The sequence below is a fragment of the Monodelphis domestica genome, chromosome 7 (assembly GCF_027887165.1).
Source record: "Monodelphis domestica isolate mMonDom1 chromosome 7, mMonDom1.pri, whole genome shotgun sequence".
Lineage (NCBI taxonomy): Eukaryota > Metazoa > Chordata > Mammalia > Didelphimorphia > Didelphidae > Monodelphis > Monodelphis domestica.
Genome location: NC_077233.1, coordinates 228,686,532 through 228,710,205, shown reverse-complemented (window position 1 = coordinate 228,710,205; position 23,674 = coordinate 228,686,532). Strand labels below are relative to the sequence as shown.

Here is a 23,674-nt window from a genome sequence, read left to right as displayed (position 1 = left end):
CAGCCGGGTGGCCCAGTGGATTGAGAGCCAGGCCTAGAGATGGGAGGTCCTAGGTTCAAATCTGGCCTCAGACACTTCCCAGCTGTGTGACCCTGGACAAGTCACTTAACCCCCATTGCCTAACCCTTACCACTCTTCTGCCTTGGAGCCAATACACAATATTGACTCCAAGATGGAAGGTAAGGGTTTAAAAAAAAATTTCCATTTTAAGCACATTTTATAGTAGTATATAAGTACATAGTCATTAATACAGAAGTATATTTTATAATGCTAAACACTTTAAGGAGAAAATAGGAGAATTTTCAAGGAAGCTTATGAAAACTAGGAAGCTATTGATTTCGAGGAATGTATAGAGGAATAGAAAAGGCCCATTAGGATGGAGAAATCTAAGTGTTTTAGCTAGTGAGAATTTAGCTGATGTCAGAAAATGACATATGCAATTTAATGCTTTTCCATGGTTTGCTAAATTGTACCATAAAACTACATTACTGTTTTTAGAATAGTATAGCAACCTGCCATGACTTTTTTTGATACTGCCACACCTAGGATTGCTCTGTATAAAACCATTCAGATTATTGTAATAATCTGAGGGATGGTTCTTACTGAGTTATCAGCCTGGGGGTCATATACTTCAGTTTGTAATTTACAGAATGACATCTGTCAAAAGATCTTGAAATTTGAGGAGATTTAGTAGAGGTTGTAGTTAAGGATGGTTATCCTCATCACCAAAATGATTTTGAGTCTAATCTTCTCTCATTTGAAGAACAGTGACCTCAATGCTGTTGCCTGCCTTAAAGAGGAAGATTAACTCAAATGATTTCAAATAGAAGGCTTACTGAGTTCAACTTTTAATTCCTAACATTCTTTTTTTTTTAACTTTTAAGCATTATTATTTGGTCAATTTCAAACATTATTAATTGTATACAAAAATCATTTTCTTTTCCTCCCTCCCCTCCCTCCACCACTCTCATAGCCAACGCACAATTCCACTGGGTATCACATGTGTCCTTGATCCAAACCCATTTCCATGTTGTTGGTATTTGCACTAAGATGTTCATTTAGAGTCTACATCCCCAGTCATATCCCCTCGGCCCCTCTTGTCAAGCAGTTGCCTTTCCTCGGTGTTTTTATTCCCACAGTTTGTCCTCTGCTTGTGGATACTGTTTTTTTCTCATAGATCCCTGCAGATTGTTCAGGGACATTGCATTGACACTAATGGAGAAGTCCATTACGTTTGATTGTACCACAGTACATCAGTCCGTGTACAGTGTTCTCCTGGTTCTGCTCCTTTCACTCTGCATCACTTCCTGGAGGTTGTTCTAGTCCCCATGGAATCCCTCCACTCTATTATTCCTTTGAGCACAATAGTATTCCATCACCAACATATAGCACAATTTGTTCAGCCATTCTCCAATTGAAGGATATCCCCTCATTTTCCAGTTTTTTTGCCACCACAAAGAGCGCAGCTATGTAATTCCTAAAATTCTGTACCTTTTAGGTGCTAATGAATGAGAAAATAGAAATTCCAGAGGTTTTAGGTATACACAGACTCCTAGAGAGTTGGATGTCATTCCTAACTGCTCAGCTTTGACCCCTAGGGTTATACTCTAGGAAGCATTTTTAGCTCTTCCTAAGCAATTCTGTAAAGGAAGATTGGTGGCAAGGGGTGGAGAGAACATAAAAAATATAAAGAGAGCCTACTAAAGAACTTTATAGAGAAATTTTTTGTGTGTATTCTTCTAGATTAAGGTATTGCCATTACTAACCAAACACTGGTTTACACTGAAAAAGAACTCATCATTTTAGGAGAAGCTTGATTCAGTGCCATAGATTTCTATTCTGGGACAATGAGTAAACATTTTAAAAAGATCCTCCTTACCCTTTGTTAAATGAGAAATAAATAAGTTTCTATTGGCATATTTCCTTCCACCCCCATTTTGTGGGCTCCCATGTGATACAGGGGCTTTTTGGATAGTATTTATAAGTATGATCTCACTTTTTCCTCCAAAGTTATTCTATGAAATTCTGTGTGTGTGTGTGTGTGTGTACGTACATATATGGGTATCATTGATCTGTAGAACATACTAAATCTTATACTGCTTTACTATTAATATTTTATTGGCATAATGACATGCCATTTTATTCATGGTGATCTAATTGTAAGTTTAGATTTTGTTGTGGGCCCTGCCATGTGGTTCTTCATGTTCTTTCTTTTGTTTTTACTGGTTGAGGGTATTATTGCATAAAAGATGAGACTCAGATTCAGTGTCTTGAAATCAGAACTTAAGTTCTGTTCTTTTGAAGATCTTTAAGGGTTAAATTGTAGGACAAATTGTTTGACTTTAGGATAAATTGTTTGACAAAAGTGAGGAGAGCAGTTTAATAAAACACTTAGTTTAATTTGAGAAGTAGATATAAAAAAGAAAGTAGGAAAGAGAGATTATTATTCTACTACCCTGTGACTATATCTAAATTCCTAATACTAGCTAAAATTTCTAAAATCCTATTTCTGTCTTCTGAGGACAGGCTTTTCTTGCCTGGCCAGACCAGGCCTATCTAACCTATACTATCTAAAACTGATTCACTAACTACCCATTTTACACTAATAAATCAACAGCCTCCACCCATGACCTCCTTGAATAAGGTTTTATTCTCCAACTGTAAGTAGTAAACTGCCAATAGCAGCCCCTTGACTCAGAGACAGACCTCCTCCTCTCTCCAGATCCAAAGGTAAAATACCCAACTGCCAAATGATTCCTTCCTTAACTCTCCCTTCCTCTGCTTGGTAATGACATCTTTAGCTGATGCCTGGCAGCTCTGCTCCATCTAGAACTCCCCCTCTCCTGCCTCTTAAAGAGACAGAGGGAGAGATTAAGAAAATCACTTTAACAGATCATAGATTTAGAACTTGGAGTGACTTTAAAGGTTATCTAGTCTAGTTACTTTATTTGACAGATTATGAAACTGAGGTTCAGAGGGATAAAATGAATTGAAAATAGTGATAGGTATCATCACTATAATATAAACCCAAGTTCTCTGATTTCAGTGGCTTTTGCTAATAAACTGTTGCTTTGCTTTTTAGTAAATACAATAAAAAAATTCTTTGCAAATCAGTTTCCTTGTTTGTAAAATGAAGGAACTGAATCAGACAATCTTTAAGGTCCCTCTCTGCACTTTAATTCTATGATTGCATAATTTTAAAGTGCTGTACAGGTAAAAACTTTCTACTTATATACCAAAATTCATGTTTGGTAGAAAAATTCACACCTGCAAAACAAATCAACTAGCATCTGAAAGGGAGTCTGTTAAATGTATTACTTTCCATATAAAAAATTATTTGTCTTTGAGGATTTGATTTCCCCAGAATATTAGAGGAATATAGCTATTAGGCAAAGGGAGAATTACCTGTTTTGAGTCATTTATTCTTCTATAAATTCTATGAAAGAAAAAAACAGTTCCTTGAATATGTACTTATAACTCCTAGTACTACATAGATCATTGATGTATTAATTAAATTGTATAATAAATTATGTGAATACTGTCTTTCAAGAAAATTTTTTATTTACTTCTATCCACTAGGTGTATGTAATATATCATTACACACTGAAAATAGAGATTTAAATGTATTTTGCCTTTGGGGCTGACTATAGTTTATACTAAAAATACTCAAAATCTCACTGGGATTAAATGAAAGCAGATATGAGTCCTGAAAAGATGAAAGACAAGAGGAGGAACAGCTTTATACTTTCTGCAAACTAGGAAGCTGAGGAAGATTGTATATGAATTGCTTTATTAGTTTTATGCTTTTAAAATTAAGACTTAATTCCTTTTTGTAAAAAGGCTTGCATGAGCTTTTTTTATGTATTTTGAGATCTGTATTAAGACCGTTTTATCAAATGTGTACCATGCACATAGATGATTTGTTTGTACTTATTTTACTTTGTATCAGTTGATATGTCTTCTAAGGTTTTTTGAAACCATTTATAGAATCTTATGACATCATGAACAATGAGTGAGTAAAGGACCAATTATAGAAACAGAAAATATATGAAAGACAATTATAAGGATAAGACAATATGCCCAAATTTCTGGGATACAGATAAAGCACTTCTCAAAAGAAAATTTATTTCTCTAGTGACATATATTAATAAGATAGAAAAAGAGAGGTTTAATGCATAAAATAGGCAATTAAACATGAGAAAAACAAAAAAATACAAAGAAAAAATTTGAGAAGTAAAACAGATAAATTTAAAAATTATTCATCTAATGAAGCACTAGTTTTTGGAAAACACTACACAAATTGGCAAACCTTTAGCTAACTTGATTAAAAATAGGGAGAAAAATCAAATTGACAAAATTTTGAAATGCTTACTATAAAGAAATAAAAATATGATCAGAGTGTAATTTTTTATAGCAGAACTGAGAATTGAGAAGAATTAGATTTTTTGCAAAAATAGAAGGTACTCAAATTAACAGAACATCAAATAGACACCTTAAATAATTCAGTTTCAGAAAAGGAAATTGGGCTTGATATAAAGAAACTATATAGGCAAAACCCAAAAATAGAGAAAAAACCCATCCTAAAACAAAACCTTGTTCCAGATATATTTATACAAGAATTATATCAAACTTCTAAAAAATTATTAGTATCTATCTTACACAAATTATTCTCAAAACTTGAGGAGGAAAACACTCAGTAAACATAGCCCTAACAGAAGGACATAGGAAAGAAACCTATAGATATATATGACATATCTATCTATCTATCTATCTATCTATCTATCTATCTATCTATCTATCTATCTATATGATGGGTATCTATGTAAGAAAGAAAACTGTATAAGTATTCATTAATGAATTTTTATTCTAAAAACTTAAATGAAATTCTGACCAAAACCTCAGTAATTTATCAAAAAGTTATTCTCTGTGATCATGATGGATTAATACTAGAGATGTAAGGATGATTTAACATTAATTATTCTAATTGTTTTCCTAATCACATTAAAAACAAAAACATACAAAACCTTATAATTAAAGTTCAACTTTTTTTTAATGATATTGCTACCAAAGGAATAAAAGGATCATTTTAAATATGATTTTAAGAAATATTTAAAATCAAAAGCTAGCATTGATTGTTGGAAGAAAACAGTAGTAGCTTTCCTAATAAATACAGGGGTAAAGCAAAGATGCCTCCCTCCCCCACTATCACTACTAGCTAGCATTTATATAATATTTTAAGATATATAAAGTGTGCTACAAATATCTCATTTTAAATACACAGCAACCTGATGAGGTAAGTACTCTTTATTATCCCCATTTTACAGATGATGGAACTGAGGCACATAGAAATTAAGTTACTTGCCCAAGGTAACAAAACTATTAAGTGTCTAAGGCAAGATTTGAACTTAGGTCTTGCCAACTCTTGAATCAATCTAGTGCTCTATTCACTGAGCTACTTAGTTGCTTCAAATATTATTTGACATAATTTTAGAAGTGTAAGCAATGGCAATAAAATAAGAAAAAGAAATTAAAGACATAAAAATAAGGAATGAGGAAGCAAAAACTTCCTATTTGCTGTATTAGAGTAAGCAAAGAACTAATTAAAAATTATTGTAACAACTTCAGGAAAGTAGAAAAATACAAATTAAAACAAAAATCAACAAGCATTTTATATATATTTAGCACTCATAGAATCTAGGAGGAAATAATGAAAAGATAAATCTTTATCAAAATAACTATAAAATGCATAAAATATCTATAAATCAGTCTACTGAAGTGTAATAATTCCTACTTGGATATAATTTAAAATGCTCCTTAAAGAATGATGTAAGTAACTGAATAACAGTCATTTAAGTGCTCATGGTTGAGTTATAACAATATGATAAAAATGGAAATACATCCATTTACTTAAATTAAATCACCAATTTACCAAGGCAATACTTTATGAGCTAAACAAAATAATAATACATTTCATTTGGAGAAACAAAAGACCTAGAATATCAAGGAAAATAATGAAATGAGAAATGAGGGGATAGCACTTATAGATCAAAGCTAAGGTAGTAATTTTTAAAACGATTTGATTCTTTTTTTAAACCCTTATCTTCCATCAGAAGAATGGTAAGGGCTAGACAGTGGAGGTCTAGTGACTTGCCCAGGGTCACACAGCTAGGAAGTGTGTGAGGCCACATTTGAACCTAGGATCTCTGGACCTGGCTCTCCATTCACTGAGCCACCCAGTTGCCCTGCCTTCTTTTTTTTTAAAAGAAAAGATTAGTTGAATAGACTTAGACAAGAAAGAGTCATTAACAATTAAACCTAACTCAGTGTTCCATAAACTTGGAAACATAAATTCCCTAAGAAGAACTTTCTATTTGATGAAAATTTCTAGAAATACTGGAAAGATCTGGTTGAAATTAGGTTTGGATTATCACCTTACACAATATAATAAAATAAACTCAAAATGAGTAAATCTTTAATGTTAAAAGTCATAACATTTAAAAACTATCCAATAGGGGCAGCTAGTGGATAGAGAGCTAGGCCTGGAGAGAGGAAGTCCTGGGCTCAAATCTGCATTCAAACACTTTCTGGCTGTGTGATCTTGGACAAGTCACTTAATCCCAGATAATGAGCCTTTATCACTCTTCTGGTGTTGAACCAGTACTTAGTATTGATTCTAAGACAGAAGGCAGGGATTTAAAAAAAAAAAACATTCCAAAAAAAAACAATAAAAAGCAAGAGAACCCAATCAGATGCCTTTCACACTTTCTGGTTAGGGTGTAAATTCTTTTTTTTTTTTTTTTAAATATATTTTATTTGATCATTTCCAAGCATTATTCGTTAAAGACATAGATCATTTTCTTTTCCTCCCCCCCACCCCCCATAGCCGACGCGTAAGTCCACTGGGCATTAGATGTTTTCTTGATTTGAACCCATTGCTTTGTTGATAGTATTTGCATTAGAGTGTTCATTTAAAGTCTATCCTCTGTCATGTCCCCTCAACCTCTGTATTCAGGCAGTTGCTTTTTCTCGGTGTTTCCACTCCCATAGTTTATCCTTTGCTTATGAATGGTGTTTTTTTTCTCCTGGATCCCTGAAAGTTGTTCAGGGACATTACACCGCCCCTAATGGAGAAGTCCATTACGTTCGATTATACCACAGTGTATTAGTCTCTGTGTACAATGTTCTCCTGGTTCTGCTCCTCTCGCTCTGCATCACTTCCTGGAGGTTGTTCCAGTCTCCATGGAACTTCTCCACTTTATTATTCCTTTGAGCACAATAGTATTCCATCACCAACATATACCACAGTTTGTTCAGCCATTCCCCAATTGATGGGCATCCCCTCGTTTTCCAGTTTTGGGCCACCACAAAGAGCGCAGCTATGAATATTTTTGTACAAGTCTTTGTGTCCATTATCTCTTTGGGGTACAGACCCAGCAGTGCTATGGCTGGGTCAAAGGGTAGATATTCTTTTGTCGCCCTTTGGGCATAGTTCCAAATTGCCCTCCAAAATGGTTGGATAGGGTGTAAATTCTTAACCAAATAAGAGATATTACAAATTACAAAAAATAAAATAGTTTCAATTGCATGAAATTGAAAAGCTTTTGCTTGGACAGAATCAACATATAAAAGAAGTAGGTAGTTAGTGTAAAAAAATCTTTGAAAAAGGTCTGATTCCCTAAATATATGGGCATCTAACTGAAATAGTTAAGATAAAAAATATTCTTCCAGTAAGACTTCTAAGAGATAATTTGTCAAAGAATCTGGACAAGTTGTTCTCAAGAGAAAAACAAAACAAAACTATCAACAATTACATTACACCACTAATAGCAAGAAATACAAAGGAAAAAAAAGGGGGAAGAAACCTGAGAGATTTTGTCTCGAACCGAGCAAATGAGCAGACTCATTAAAAAGGAAAAAAAAAGATGAAAAAAATCTGTGTTGGATGGAATATTGGAAAGACAGACATTAATACATTGTTGGTAAATCTGTGAATTGCTCCAAATATTATGGAAAGCAATTTGTAATTATACTAAGGGGGAAAAAAGATTTTACCACTAGATGTCTATATCCTAAGTAGATTAATTATATAAAGAAAGCTTATATATATATGTATATATGTATATACATATATATATAAATATGTTAAAATATTTATAACAATATTTTTTGTAATAGTAAAGAACTAGAAATGAAGTAGCCATTTTTCAGGGGCAAAGGCTTGATTATAATGGAATATTACTAATGGTATAAAAAATGGTGAATATAAGGAATACAGACAAGTATGGACAGACATATAAATTAATGCAAAATAGAGTAAGCAGAACAGGGAAAACAATGACTAAAAGGGAGCAGGGAGAAATATGCCTAGTTAGAGTCCATTAAGGGAGATCAAAAGAGTAAGCCAGGAACCAGAATCAAGGAGACTCATATTGGGGGGAAGGAGAATAGATGTAGTAACAAGAGTGATAGAACTGGGTCAGGGTATCTGAGAAGAGAAATCTAAAGAACAGGAAAATCAGAGCCAGATCCTAGAAATCAGTTATGGGATAATCTCTGCCAATGAGATTTAGGATGAACTCTTGTTATTCTGGTGATAATTTTCATGCAGCCATTCATCTGTAAACCACTCAGCTGTAATCCTTTCTTATGCACAGATATTGCCCCCTGACAGTTTACCACACCTGAAGGTGATAGCACCTCAGAAAAATTTTATCTTTGAACCTATTAGCTGTCCTTTATTTCCCTTCATTGCTTTGGTAAATATAAATATGAGATAAATATTGATAAATGTGTTTATTCAAGTCACCACTAAAAATAGTGAACAGTTCAGGGCCAAGGGTAGCTTTTTTAGCATAATACTAAAAGCCTTCCCTTATGGTAGGAGTTCTGTACCTTTTTGTGTGTGTCACAGACTTCTTTTACAGTCTGGTGAAGTCTGTGGATCCCTTCTTAGAATAATATTTTTAAATTCATGAAATAAAAATACAAAGAAAAAGTGTTTGTTTTATTATGTTATTATTTAAAAAAATCACAGATTCCAGATTAAAGATTTCCTGCTTTAGGATGCTTTCAGAACCTTTGCTTTAGGGTGACATTGATTTAACACTTTAGGTTTAGTGGTTCAATCATCCACCCTGCCTGATAGCTCACATACTGTAGGACTAGTATCCTGCCCTGCTCCTCCATTAATTCTGGGGAATTAATCCTTTTCCTGAATTTCAGAATGGGATCAATTGCCAACCTTGCTCATAGATGTCCCTTTGCCAACCTTGCTTATAGATGTCCCTTATGTGAGTCACCAGTCTGCCTGGACCTCTGTCTTTTGTATGATGCCAGATTTCCTGGATACCACATTAGACACATACCTTCTGACTTACCATAAGACCTCCTCTTTGATGTCAGTTACCTACCTGACCATATTTATTATTGCCTGGTGTTAAAACTTTTCCGGATTAGCTTCTCAGTTCTGAGCTTCTCTATCATGGTCTGGGGGTCTCCTGTTATACTGTTACCCCACATAGAGAAACATTTCATTTGGATATGGAGGAATGTTTACACATATGGATTCACTAATATCAAAAGATGAGTTTGCTGTAATGGTGACTCCTGAAGTCTCAGTTCCTTTTGCCAATGACTTCTGTTTCCTGAGACAACCCTGGCAACACCTTTCAACTGTCACTTTTCAAGGGTTCCACAGTTCTAGATTCCTTCTCAACAGTCCAGTCAACAGACATTTATTTCAAGGGGAAGGAATGGGAAAAGGAGACAGAATCATGGAGAATCATGATTACTTCCAGACATCTTGGTGACTCTATGTCCCTTCCTTCTAGACCCTACATCAAGGCATTCTGAAGAAATTTCTATGGTGGCTAATATAATTACCAGCATCCTTATGCATCTGAATCTCTGGTTAGTTCAAACTATCAATATTATTATTCTTGTTCTTTCTTTCCTTTTAAAAAAATTTTATTTATTTTTTTCGTTATTTCTTCAAGACTTGAAAGTTTCATGTTTTCATCTCCATAAATACTCTTTCCATAGATATGTCCCAACAGATTGTTGAATGAACTACTTAGAAATAAATCCATCACCTGGTAGGTCAGCCTTTGATGAGGAAGCATCACATGTTAGTAGGCTATTTATGGGATGACATATTTCCATTTCCATTTCTCAGCCATATTTGAGCCTTTCCGACTTTGTAAAACCTGTCAAAACTTGTATTCCAAAGGGCCTAGCCTTTGAGAAGTTGACGTTACTCAGCTATGATGAAATATTGAAATGAGATTTGACAACTGAACATGACTAAATTAATCTGATCTAGCTAGGTTAGGCCTAGTTATTATTATTATGATTGCCATTCATATATTATTAGATAACCTGTAAAAAGGCCTTAACCTGAGGCTGAAGGATAGAGACTAGATTTTCCAACACATACTTCCATGGCTAGCATTTTTCAAGGGCTGAGATATTACTCTCTCAGCTTCACTCATCTGTTCTCTATTTCCTTATTCTGACTGTTCCTGGTCAGTTGCATTCTACTGCCAAATAAGTTCTAGTTCCAACACATTTTTTCGTGTATACATGTTCAGAGATCAACTTATATAACCCATTGGGTATTTTAGGTCACTTTTTCTTTCTCACTGGAATCATTTGTTATTGTGTGAGAGAAATTAAATTTTTAGAGCTTCCCATTCCTCCTCAGCTAACTTCATTTTAGAGATTCTGGACATGGAATTAGGTCGGCGAAATCTTCTGCATGTTTTTATACAGTTGTCATGAAAGGCATTTTTTTTCCTTGTCAGAATCCCATTTATTTGGTATCCAGAAAAAAATGCTTTTAGTCATTCACTTTATAATCTCCTTCTTCTTCTAAGGAAATGAACTTCAAATTGGAAGAAGAAATTAAAACTGCTTGTGCCTCCAAAGTCCTTCTTTTTCTTTCCTAGAATTTAAAAATCTATGAGAGTCATCCTCAACTCCTTATTTTCTTTCACCACCCACATCCAAACTGTTGCCGAGGTCTGTTAATTTGATCTTTGCAGCTTCTCTCCAATATTCTCCCTTCTCTAACCTCTGACTTTGGTGCCCTCATCACTTCATGCCTGTATTATTCTGCCTCAAGAGCCTCCCTACTGCAAACTATTCTTCATTCAGCTACTAAGGTGATTTTCCTAAATTGCAGGTCCAGACATGTTACTCTCCCTATTCAGTAAATTATAGTGACACCTAATTGCCTCCTGAACCAAACACAAAATGTTGTTTGGCATTCAAAGCTCTTCATGGCTTAGCTCCCTCCCCCCTTTCCAGTCTTCTTGTATATTACTACTTCTCTTTGATCCAGAAAACACTGGTCTCCAGGCTGTTCAAAAAAGACACTCTGTCTCTTAACTTTGGGCATTTTTCTCAATATTCCACCTCCCTGTTATGCTCTCCCTCCTCACCTCCATTTATTAATTTCCCTGAATTCCTTTAAGTTACAACTAAAATTCTATCTTTTATAGGAAGCCTTTTACAATCAACCCTTTTTAATTCTAATTCATTCCCCTTTTCAGTTTTTTTTATCCTGTAATAACTTGTTTGTATTTTGTTTCCTGTGTTAGCTTGTGAGCTTCCAGAGGCCAGAGACTGTGTTTTTCTTCCTTATGTATTTTCAGTGCTTAGCACAATTCCTGGCACATAGAAAGCCCTTAAGAAATACTTATTGATGAATTGATTGAGGTATAACCAAAATTTAAATGAGGGTAGCATTCCCACATTAATCAACAAAATATATAGTTAGTAGAATATAGTTAGTGGTCTTATTAAGTTTTGACATATTAAATCACATTCATTCAGAAAACATTAAGGGCTTTCAATATGTAAAACACTTGCTGTCCTAGAATCTGACAAGAAACAAATATTAATAAAATTCAGTTCCTACTCTAAGGAAGTTGATGATCTGGTGAGGGCCAGATGAGGTGCAAATACCTAATGGAGTATAGAATAACATGGAAGGGGAAGGTGGGTGGTTCAGTGGATTGAGAGCTAATATGGATTTGGAGACAGAAGGTCCTAGGTTCAAATCTGGCCTCATACACTTCTTAGCTGTGTGACTCTGGGCAAGTCATTTGACCTCCATTGCCTAGCTCTTACTTCTCTTCTGCCTTGGACCCAATACACAATATTGATTCTAAGAAAGAAGATAAGATAAAAAAAAGAATATGGTACAAATGTTGTTCACATTATCTCTCTTGATAGAATTTAAGCTTATTGATAGTAGAGATTTTTTTCCTTCTTTGTGTTTATATATCCATTGCTTCCCACAATCCTGACACATAATACCAATCAGAGGAGAAAGAGATCATTTTTTTCTAGAGGAACATAACAGTAACATTAACAAAACAACATAACATAGCAAAAATAACAATATAACAAAACATAAACACAAATATATAAACATGGTTAGACTTCATTGATTCACTATGTGAATGAGTGAAACAATGTATAGTTAGGATACTAAAAATGTTATAAGTACTTATAAATTAGTTAGTTACTAACAAAAGTTAGGTACATACTTAATTTAGTATAGAAATATAACTAGACAGGAGAATTTTATTAAGATAGGGCTTTAGTTAGATAAAGATGAAAATTTAAGATAAAGAAGATAAGGTACTGACTTGCATTACATCATACATAACAACATACATTATATAACATAAATGACATATAACATCATATATCACACATTTGTAAATATATATGTAAATATATGTAACCAGTATGTATAATAGGCCTGCAAAATTAATTGTATCATAGTGTATACACATGTAGACATGTAACATATATGTATCATGCATAAATGTGAAGTATATATGTATGCATAGCATCTATGTATATATTACATGTATATGCTATATGCATATATCTATATATAGGTAAAATTTATGTAAATAGATCTCTTATGTATAATTTAATTATTGTTACATGTAGTTTGCATAATTGAGTTTAATGTTTTGGTTTGATTTCTGGATAAAACTTATGCAATGTATTTATTGTAATTTTCAAAAAATTTTTATCTGTTATGCATTACAATAGTAGTAGTATGTTTTGTATAAGTTGATAAGAGTAGTATTTGAGTTTAATGTTTGAATGGAAGTTGTGTTTATTTTTTGCTTTTGAACTTATTTGCTTGTGATTTTGCATATGTTTGAAATTTGTACTTGCTCATTATTGAATCCCTTTTTCCTTTTCCTTGATAAAATTCCTAGAATAGGATAGTATTAGATAAGTTAAGATAGTTGAATGTAGGTGGTTTGTTATTTTGGGTAGATATTTTAGCTTAGGATATCTGTTAAGTTAGTTTGTGCACAAATGCCAAAATAGTGTATTCAACGCGATTTAGGCTTTGTGCAAAGGGAGGACTGTAGTAAAGGAAAATAAAACTTATGCAAAGAGTGATTGACAGGGCTTGAGACTCAGAATTCTCCCAGAGCTGTCAGGATTCTAAACTATTGAAGAGACAGTTCCCCAACTGACACACTGGACCTGAAGGTGAAGCCTGGAAGGTGAAGATCTCATCTCTCTTGGACTCCCCTGGACAGCTAGCAAGCAACCTCTTTTAATTCCACTATTCAAAGTTGAGAGGACATATCCATACACTGGTGAACAGGGTGAAACTTGGAGAAACCCTCTTTTCCCTGGGACAATTGAGAACTCAGTTGGATCCCTGTACCTGAACCAACAAGGATTCTGTGTGTGAGAAATCTGGTTCCCTGTTGGACTTAATCTTAGGAAATTTAGGTATTTAGATTAGAGTATTTAGATAGTGGGTTTAATAACTGGGTTAATTGTCAGATGATAACCTTTTCCCCTTATTTCCAAACCCTTACCCTTATCTGCTAATAAATTCCATATTTATATGTTTATCCCTCTGTATTACTTTTCTTCCCCCTATCCAAATTATATTTCCTTATAACAGGATCAATGGAGGTTTCATGGATGCTATAGCACTATATCTTTGGTATCTGAGCTGGGTCTTAAATTAGGATGAGGATTTCAACATATGAGGTATTAGGAAAGGAAGAGAGGTTTTGGAGATGAATTAGCAAAGGACATAGAGACAGTAAGGGGAAGAATGAGACTGGGGAAGTGAATATGTCAGTTTGACTAAAATGTAAAACTGTGAAGAGTAACACTATGGAAAGGTAGCCTGGAGTCAGATTTTAGAATGCTTTTAAATGGCATATTAGAGATTCAGGACTTAATTTGGTAGGCACTTATTAATTCACATTTATATTGTACTTTTTTCACAACAGCCTTGTATAATAGGTATAATAATAGTTTATGATCTTATAGCACTTTAATGTTTGCAAAGAACTTTTCCTCACTTTTCCTTTGAGATAAGTAGTGTTCAGGCATTTCAGTTATGTCCAATTCTTTGTGTGACCCCATTTGGGATTTTCTTGGCAAAGCTACTAGAATGGTTTGCCATTTCTTTCTCCAGTTTATTTTATAGATGAGGAACTGAGGCAAACAGGGTTAAATGACTTGTCTAAGGTCATATAACTAGTTAGCATCTAAGGCTAGATTTTATCTCAGAAAGATAAGTATTCCTGACTTCAGATCTGGTACTCTATCCACTGTATCACTCAACTGCCCCAAATAAGCAGTTTAGATGGGTATTATACTTATTTTTCAGATAAGGAAACTGAAGCTCTAAAAGATTAAGTTATTTGCCCAGGATCTTGCAGCTAATATTCTCCTAAATGTCTAAGATGTGATTCCAACCCAGAGTATCCTGATTTTGATACCTCACTGCTAATGACAGTTTTTGAGTATAGTTAACAATTAGAGATGTACATTTAGGGCATGCTGACAGTAATCTGTAAGCTCCTGGAGGACACTTTTGATAGACTCTCCAGCTTGTTTGATGTCTCTTACTTACTGGAAGTCTGTTACATGCTGAGAAAATAAGAGGTTTGGAGAAGTGGCACTTTCTCTCTCACTTTTCTTTCCCTTTCTTACACTGACATAGGAACTGGCCCCACTCAACATTGTCAGGAGATATCCATAAATATTCTTCCTCCAGTACCCATTAAGATCCTTCCTCCCATCACCAACTGCTCCTCATATTCTGTCACATGACCTATATTTTTCTGACCCTTCAGGTCATTTTGCTAGGAACTTGACCATTATACATCTCAGCTATTCTGAATCTATGGGTCTTTGAGAACTTTGAGAATGAGTATCCTATAAATCCAATATTGCCTGCCTTGATGGTGGTTAAAATAATAGACAGGTATCTTACTTTGACCAGACTTAGACTCAGCCTTCTGGTTCTTAGTGGGAAAACGTTGCAAGGTTCTCAGATTAACTATAACCTCTTTTCCCACTTCCTAGTATTACTGGGGATCAGTTTGCTGCCATAGCACAATCTGATCATCATTTGGGATTCAAGAAGAGTCATATTATCTTGCCTATCTGATTATGTGTAGCAGAGAAGTAGTCCCCACATTGATAGACTCTGTGATCAATCTAGCTCTGGGAACCCTAAGACTAGCTAACTAGATCTACTCATTGGCCAAGCAAGAGACAACAACTCTGTGGGAAGTCTCAAATGAACTCAGATAAGGTATCTTTTGCCTTCCCTGTCAGATCTTTGGTTATATTCATTAAAAAGAAAGGGAGATATTATGACTCGTCTATAACTATAAAGTTTTGAACATTAAGATCAATTATCTTTATCCTTGAAACCTGATGGCAAAAGTAGCAATATTCTTCTAATTTAACTTGTAGGACATTATTCACTCTAGGATTATAGAATGTCAGAGCTTGAAGGAGCATAGGAAATTGAGTCTAAACACTTTAGCTTACAAAGGAGGAAACTGAAACCTAAAGAAAGGAAATTACTTAAGATTACATAGCTAGTAAATGGCAGAATTAAATTTCTAATATATATTCTTCCTCTTTAAATCAAGTGTTCTCACTGAACTAATACTGAACCAGTTCCTTTCTAGACTGAATGCATTTTGGCTTATGGTTTTAGCACAGAACTTCAGAAGTTCATTAGTTTAGTGTTTTAAGATCTGTTGGATCAGGAGTATATGGTTCAAGCTCTATGATATTCTTATTTTTTCTTGGGTTCCTATAGAATACCAAATTGATCTGAATTGTCCTCTACTACCTATGTTATAAACCACTGCTAAATTGCTAAATTGGAAGAAAGGCAAGAGAAACAAACTAAAAAAAATTGGGGGTTTAGGTCAATCCATATGAATCTATGTCATGGATGCTCTGTTACATTACAATTATAGTTCATTGGCTTTATGAGGTACCACTACTTCTCTTATCCCTGGTTTACCATTCTCATGGAATCTCTCATGAAACTCTGAAACTTCCCACATTCCAGCCAGTACCAGGTACAGAAAGCATATATAATGACTTAAAAAAAACAGACTCACTTGGATGGGACTTCCGGTCAAGATGGCGGTGTAGAAGCAGCGAAAGTTGAAACCTCGGAAACCCTTCCTTACCTTTCGCAAACAGAGTGCTCCTAGGCCACCGAAATTCAAGCTGAACAACAGGATAGACCTGGGGAAACCTCCTCCTGGACCTGGATTAAAAGGGATCATTCGACCCACACCACCTGAATCTAATCCCATCAGGAGCCCTCAGAGCCCAGGCAAACCACGGCCCCTCCCCCCTTAGAGAGCAGGGTCTTCTGAAAAAAAACAGAAACCTAGAGGCAAAGTCAAGATGGCAGCCTAGAAGGAGCATAGACCTGGCAGCCTGGCCAGAGCTTTGGAGATCCTCCATATCTGCTCCAGCCGTCCAGGAAGTTTAAAACTCAGAGTAAACCTAGCCCAACTAAGCTGAACTCAATCCCATCAAAAGTCTCCAGAACACAGGGAAGCCCAGGCTCCCCATCCATCCTCATTGACTGCTGGACTTTAAGCCAATCAAAAGCTTCCAGAGGACAGGAAAGCTCAAACCCCCAACAACCCTCCCCCAGAGATTACACCAAGAGATCCTCTGTTAAAGCTCCAAGAGGGGAGACTGATAGAAGTCCCCCCAAAAAACAAAAAAATGAGAGGAACAAGAGCACAGACAAATACAGGGAGGAAAGAAGGGGTGAATTTGAACAAACAACAGAAACAGAAGAAAGAAACTACAATAGACAGCTACTACTCACCAAATGGAACAGAGGGGGAGAGATCAGCAAACGATAAACCAGAAATCCCAGCGAATTGGATACAGGCTGTGGAAGAACTCAAAACACAACTAAGAGAGGCTGAAGACAATTGGGAAAAGAACTTAAAAATTAAGATAAGTCATCTGGAAACAGAGGCACTTGAACTAAAACAAGAAAATAGTGTCCTGAAAGCCAAAATCATCCAGCTGGAAAATGAGGCAAAGGAGATGAAAGATGAGGCAAAGGAGATGAAAGATGAGATAAAGAGGATGAAAGACGATCTCCAAAGAAAATCAGACCAGAAGGAAAAAGACGACTAAAAAGCCAGAGATGAAATCCAATCTTTAAGAACCAGAGTAAAACAACTAGAATCAAGTGACCTCACAAGGCAGCAGGACACTATAAAACAAAACAAAAAGAATGAAAAAATTGAGGAAAATGTGAAGCATCTCATTCACAAAACAGATGATTTAGAAAATTGTTCAAGAAGAAACAATTTAAGAATAATTGGACTACCAGAAGACCACGACAAAAGAAAAAGCCTGGACATAATACTAGAGGAAATTATCCAGGAAAACTGTCCCGAGATCCTAGAACAAGAGGGGAAAGTGGAGATTGAAAGAATCCACAGATCACCCCCTGTATTTAATCCCCAACGGACAACACCAAGAAATGTTATAGCCAAATTCAAAAACAATCAGATGAAAGAACAGGTATTACAAGCTGCCAAGAAGAAACCATTCAGATACCATGGAAACACGGTGAGGATAACACAGGATCTGTCTGCATCCACACTGAAGGACCAAAAGGCATGGAATACGATATTCTGGAAAGCAAGGGAACTAGGCCTACAGCCAAGAATAAAATACCCATCAAAACTGACTATATTCTTACAGGGGAAAGTATGGTCATTTAACACAACAGAAGAGTTCCAAGCATTCATAAATAAAAGACCAGACCTGAACAGAAAATTTGAAGTCCAACCACAGAAACTCAAGATAATCATCAAAAGGTAATTAAAAAAGAGGGGAAAAACAACAACAACAACAACAACAATTTTTTAAAGAGATTCAATAAGTTAAAATGATATGTATCCCTATAAGAAAAGAGGTCATTGGACTTCCGGTTAAGATGGCGGCTTAGAGAAAGCTAAAGTTCAGATCTCCGGAAAACCCTTCCCGACCGATCTCAAACTACAAGCTCCTAAGGCGCCGAAATTCAAAAAGCACAGACCCTGGGAACCCTCCTCCTGGACCTGGACCTGGATCTAAAGGTACGGCTCCCCTCAAAAGCCAGAACCCGAGATCCCTTGGACCTAAGGGGTAGGAGTGCAGAGTCCAAGGCTCCGGAAAGCCGCAGCCCGGCCCGGCTCAGAGAGCAGGGTCCTCGGAACAACAACCCTCAGGGCCTTCTATCCGAGTCCCAGTGAAAGTCACTGCCTGGAGCAAGACAGCCTCAAGGGCTGGATCCTGCTATCCAAGTCTCAGTGAAAGTCCCTGCCCTCGGAGCTTGGGGAAGCTGCAGCCCATCCCCCCTGCAGGCCGATGAAACAGCCTCACGGCCAGCGATTCTGAAGGCAACTTCCGGAAAGCAACGTGGTCCGACCCTTCCATTCCAGTTCCAGTGAGGCATATTCAGTTTAACCCAGGGAAAGCTCATAGAACCGACAATCTGCCCAGGACTAAAGCCTCTGATCACCAGACAGAGATAAGAAAAGCTAATTCTCCACATTCAGAGATGGCAAACTCCACAGAAACACAGAAGCCCCAAAATACCAAGAAAAATAAGAAGAAAGGGGCGACTTTGGACACATTCTATGGAGCCAAAATACAAAATACAGAGCAGATAGAAGAAGATATACAAGAAAATGCTCCAAAATCTTCCAAAGGAAATGGAAACTCTCCACAAACCCATGAAGAATTTGAATCAGAAATGACCAGAAAGATGGAAGCCCTCTGGGAGGAAAAGTGGGAAATAATGCAAAAGAAATTCACGCACCTACAAAACCAGTTAGACCAAACTGTAAAAGAAAACCAGGCTTTAAAGCAAGAACTAATAAAGCAAAGCCAAAACACCAAGAAATTAGAAGAGAACATAAAATATCTCACCGACAAGGTGATATATCTGGAAAATAGTGGGAGAAGAGAGAATTTAAGAATAATTGGACTCCCAGAAAAGCCAGAAATAAACACCAAACTGGACATGGTGATACAAGATATAATCAAAGAAAATTGCCCAGAGATTCTAGAACAAGGGGGCAATACAGTCACTGAAAGAGCTCACAGAACACCTTCTACACTAAACCCCCAAAAGACAACTCCCAGGAATGTAATTGCCAAATTCCAAAGCTATCAAACAAAAGAAAAAATCCTACAGGAAGCCAGAAAAAGACAATTTAGATATAAAGGAATGCCAATCAGGGTCACACAAGACCTTGCAAGTTCTACTCTGAATGATCGTAAGGCATGGAACATGATCTTCAGAAAGGCAAGAGAGCTGGGTCTCCAACCAAGAATCAGCTACCCAGCAAAACTGACTATATACTTCCAAGGGAAAGTATGGGCATTCAACAAAATACAAGACTTCCAACTTTTTGCAAAGAAAAGACCAGAGCTCTGTGGAAAGTTTGATACCGAAAATCAAAGAGCAAGGAATACCTGAAAAGGTAAATATTAAGGAAAGGGGAAAAATGTTATCTTCTTCTTTTACTCAAACTCTCTTCTATAAGGACTACATTTATATCAACCTATGTATACTAATATGTGGGGAAAATGTAATGTATAAATAGGGGGTAAAGAAAGACCAAATAGAATAATCATTCTCACACAAAGATTCACATGGGAAGGGGAGGGGAAGAAAACTCCTATAAGAAGGAGAGGAAGAGAGGGGGGGGGGTTACTTAAACCTCAATCTCAGGGAAATCAACTCTGAGAGGGAAAAACATCCAGATCCATTGGGATCTTGAATTCTATCTTACCCAACAAGGGTAAGGAGAAGGGAAAACCAAGGGGGGGGGAGGGGGAGAGGGAGAACAAAAAGGGAGGGAAAGGGAGGGGGCAGGGGGAGGGAAGAAAAAGGGAGGGACTAAAAAGGGAAACATCAAGGGGGGGGACAAGGGGGACTGATTCAAAGTAAATCACTGGACTAAAAGGTAGAGCCGAAGAAGAAAAGGTTAGAATTAGGGAAGGCAATCAAAATGCCATGGAGTCCACAAATGACAATCATAACTTTGAATGTGAATGGGATGAACTCACCCATAAAACGTAGACGAATAGCAGAATGGATTAGAATCCAAAACCCTACCATATGTTGTCTTCAAGAAACACACATGAGGCGGGCTGACACCCACAAGGTCAGAATTAAAGGATGGAGTAAGACCTTCTGGGCCTCAACTGATAGAAAGAAGGCAGGAGTGGTAATCATGATATCTGATAAAGCCAATGCAAAAATAGACCTGATCAAAAGGGATAGGGAAGGTAATTATATTTTGTTAAAAGGGACTCTAGACAATGAGGAAATATCATTAATCAACATGTATGCACCAAATAATATAGCACCCAAATTTCTAATGGAGAAACTAGGAGAATTGAAGGAAGAAATAGACAATAAAACCATACTAGTGGGAGACTTAAACCAACCATTATCAAATTTAGATAAATCAAATCAAAAAATAAATAAGAAAGAGGTAAAAGAAGTGAATGAAATCTTAGAAAAATTAGAATTAATAGACATATGGAGAAAAATAAATAGGGATAAAAAGGAATACACCTTCTTCTCAGCACCATGGCACATTCACAAAAATTGACCATACATTAGGTCACAGAAACATAGCACACAAATGCAAAAAAGCAGAAATAATGAATGCAGCCTTTTCAGATCACAAGGCAATAAAAATAATGATTAGTAATGGTACATGGAAAACCAAATCTAAAACCAATTGGAAATTAAACAATATGATACTCCAAAACCGTTTAGTTAAAGAAGAAATCATAGAAACAATCAATAATTTCATCGAGGAAAATGACAATGGCGAAACATCCTTTCAAACCTTTTGGGATGCAGCCAAAGCGGTAATCAGAGGTAAATTCATATCCCTGAATGCTTATATTAATAAACAAGGGAGAGCAGAGATCAATCAATTGGAAATGCAATTGAAAAAACTCGAAAGCGATCAAATTAAAAACCCCCAGCAGAAAACCAAATTAGAAATCCTAAAAATTAAGGGAGAAATTAATAAAATCGAAAGTGATAGAACTATCGATTTAATAAATAAGACAAGAAGCTGGTACTTTGAAAAAACAAACAAAATAGACAAAGTACTGGTCAATCTAATTAAAAAAAGGAAGGAAGAAAAGCAAATTCACAGCATTAAAGATGAAAAGGGGGACAGCACCTCCAATGAGGAGGAAATTAAGGCAATCATTAGAAATTACTTTGCCCAATTATATGGCAATAAATACACCAATTTAGGAGAAATGGATGAATATATACAAAAATACAAACTGCCTAGACTAACAGAAGAGGAAATAGAATTCTTAAATAATCCCATATCAGAAATTGAAATCCATCAAGCCATCAAAGAACTTCCAAAGAAAAAATCCCCAGGGCCTGATGGATTCACCTGTGAATTCTATCAAACATTCAGAGAACAGTTAATCCCAATACTATACAAACTATTTGACATAGTAAGCAAAGAGGGAGTTCTACCAAACTCCTTTTACGACACAAACATGGTACTGATTCCAAAACCAGGCAGGTCAAAAACAGAGAAAGAAAACTATAGGCCAATCTCCCTAATGAATATAGATGCAAAAATCTTAAATAGGATACTAGCAAAAAGACTCCAGCAAGTGATCAGAAGGATCATTCACCATGATCAAGTAGGATTCATACCAGGGATGCAGGGCTGGTTCAACATTAGGAAAACCATCCACATAATTGACCACATCAACAAGCAAACTAGCAAGAACCACATGATTATCTCAATAGATGCAGAAAAAGCCTTTGATAAAATACAACACCCATTCCTATTAAAAACACTAGAAAGCATAGGAATAGAAGGGTCATTCCTAAAAATAATAAACAGTATATATCTAAAACCAACAGCTAATATCATCTGCAATGGGGATAAACTAGATGCATTCCCAATAAGATCAGGAGTGAAACAAGGATGCCCATTATCACCTCTACTATTTGACATTGTACTAGAAACACTAGCAGTAGCAATTAGAGAAGATAAAGGAATTGAAGGCATCAAAATAGGCAAGGAGGAGACCAAGTTATCACTCTTCGCAGATGACATGATGGTCTACTTAAAGAATCCTAGAGATTCAACCAAAAAGCTAATTGAAATAATCAACAACTTTAGCAAAGTTGCAGGATACAAAATAAACCCACATAAATCATCAGCTTTTCTATATATCTCCAACACAGCTCAGCAGCAAGAACTAGAAAGAGAAATCCCATTCAAAATCACCTTAGACAAAATAAAATACCTAGGAATCTACCTCCCAAGACAAACACAGGAACTATATGAACACAACTACAAAACACTCGCCACACAACTAAAACTAGACTTGAACAAATGGAAAAACATTAACTGCTCATGGATAGGACGAGCCAATATAATAAAAATGACCATCCTACCCAAACATATTTATCTATTTAGTGCCATACCCATTGAACTACCAAAATACTTCTTCACAGATTTAGAAAAAACCATAACAAAGTTCATTTGGAAGAACAAAAGATCAAGGATATCCAGGGAAATAATGAAAAAAAACACATATGATGGGGGCCTTGCAGTCCCTGACCTAAAACTATATTACAAAGCAGCAGTCATCAAAACAATTTGGTACTGGCTAAGAGACAGAAAGGAAGATCAGTGGAATAGACTGGGGGAAAGCGACCTCAGCAAGACAGTATACGATAAACCCAAAGATCCCAGCTTTTGGGACAAAAATCCACTATTCGACAAAAACTGCTGGGAAAATTGGAAGACAGTGTGGGAGAGACTAGGAATAGATCAACACCTCACACCCTACACCAAGATAAATTCAAAATGGGTGAGTGACTTAAACATAAAGAAGGAAACCATAAGTAAATTGGGTAAACACAGAATAGTATACATGTCAGACCTTTGGGAGGGGAAAGGCTTTAAAACCAAGCAAGATATAGAAAGAATCACAAAATGTAAAATAAATAATTTTGACTACATCAAACTAAAAAGCTTTTGTACAAACAAAACCAATATAACTAAAATCAGAAGGGAAACAACAAATTGGGAAAAAATCTTCATAGAAACCTCTGACAAAGGTTTAATTACTCATATTTATAATGAGCTAAATCAATTGTACAAAAAATCAAGCCATTCTCCAATTGATAAATGGGCAAGGGAAATGGATAGGCAGTTCTCAGATAAAGAAATCAAAACTATTAACAAGCACATGAAGAAGTGTTCTAAATCTCTTATAATCAGAGAGATGCAAATCAAAACAACTCTGA

The 23,674-nt window shown here is 35.8% G+C and overlaps 1 protein-coding gene and 1 long non-coding RNA gene across 3 annotated transcripts in view; one reads left to right on the top strand and one right to left on the bottom strand.

Annotated features, from left to right (window-relative positions):
* Positions 1 to 23,674, top strand: part of CYTH3 (cytohesin 3) — a 164,248-nt gene that overhangs the window by 43,932 nt on the left and 96,642 nt on the right. The window contains exon 1 of one of the 2 annotated variants that reach the window (XM_056804361.1): positions 7,508 to 9,909. The exons of the other annotated variant lie outside the window; for it this stretch is intronic. The gene's annotated coding sequence lies outside the window, so the exon portion shown is untranslated. Of the gene's footprint in view, positions 1 to 7,507; positions 9,910 to 23,674 lie in introns of those variants that run through there. 2 annotated transcript variants of the gene reach the window in all.
* The window catches only part of LOC103102815 (uncharacterized), a 97,763-nt gene that overhangs the window by 41,806 nt on the left and 32,283 nt on the right, over positions 1 to 23,674 (bottom strand). The window lies entirely within an intron of this gene.